Source organism: Otolemur garnettii, unplaced genomic scaffold, assembly GCF_000181295.1.
Source record: "Otolemur garnettii isolate 467f Iridium unplaced genomic scaffold, OtoGar3 scaffold00102, whole genome shotgun sequence".
Lineage (NCBI taxonomy): Eukaryota > Metazoa > Chordata > Mammalia > Primates > Galagidae > Otolemur > Otolemur garnettii.
The window spans coordinates 315,608-316,862 of record NW_003852497.1 but is presented as its reverse complement, the minus strand read 5'-3'; positions in this window follow the sequence as shown (position 1 = coordinate 316,862).

The window sequence follows — 1,255 nt, the reverse complement described above, 5'->3', positions numbered from 1 at the left end:
TCCTGGGCTCAAGCGAGTCTCCTGCCTCAGCCTCCCAAGTAGCTGGGACCACAGGTGCCCGCCACAACGCCCGGCTATTTTTTGGTTGCAGCCGTTGTTGTTTGGTGGGCCTGGGCTAGATTCGAACCCACCACCTTAGGTGTATGTGGCTGGTGCCTTAGCCACTTGAGCCATAGGCGCCGAGCCAGGATTTCACTTTTTTATGACCAAATAGTGTATTCGTTGCACAATAACATACTGTGTATATATGGCGCATTTTCTTTATCCATACAGCTGTCGATTGACACTTGGGTTGATTCTATGTCTTCATTGTTGTGAATCATCTACAGGGAACCCGGGTGTGCAGAAATCCTTTGATATACTGACTTTTTTTCCTTTGGATAGACACTCAATAGTGGAATTACTCAATCACATGGTAGTTTTTCTGAGAAATCTCCATACTGTATTCCATAATGGCTGCACTAATTTACATCCCTGCCAACAATGTATAAGAATTCCCTTTTCTCCACATTCTTTCCTTTTCCTTATCCTGCTGGTATGGCATTGCCAGAGCAATTGCCGTGTGCTGAGCCCCCTAGTAAGCATTGATAGAAGAAAGCTGTCAAGTTGTGTGTACCTCAGCCGGGAAGGACGCGTTGAGGTTGGCAACCCATCAAGGACAGTAACTACCATGGCTTCCAATGCTTTGGCCAAACCTCAGGTGCGTGGCCTCTTGGCCAGGCGCCTGCGGATTCGTATTGTTGGAGCATTTGTTGTATCCCTGGGGGTTGCAGTTTTCTATAAGTTTGCTGTGGCTGAACCAAGAAAGAAGGCATATGCAGATTTCTACAGAAATTAGGATTCTATGAAAGATTTGGAGGAGATTAAGCAGGCTGGTGTCTTTCAGAGCGTAAAATAATTTTGAAATATAAAGTATTTCTTTGGGCTGATTTACATAGACGTTTGTCACTGACCTGTGCTCCTGAGCTATGAATATGAGTGATAAATAAACTATTAATAAATTAAAAAAAAAAACCAAAAACAAAACAACAAAAAAGCTGTCTTTGTCCAGGCCTCCCCCCATGCTCCTCCTCTTTGTACAAGCATGATTGTGCCTCTGTCGTATGTTACACAGACACACAGGAAGAACTAAGAACTCATCCCTAATTTAGCAACAAGCATTACTAAGGTATCAGGAGGTCTCTTTTATAAGATATATTTAATAATTTTTTTTTTTAAAGCTATGAAAGGATGGGCTCGGCGCCTATAGCTCAAC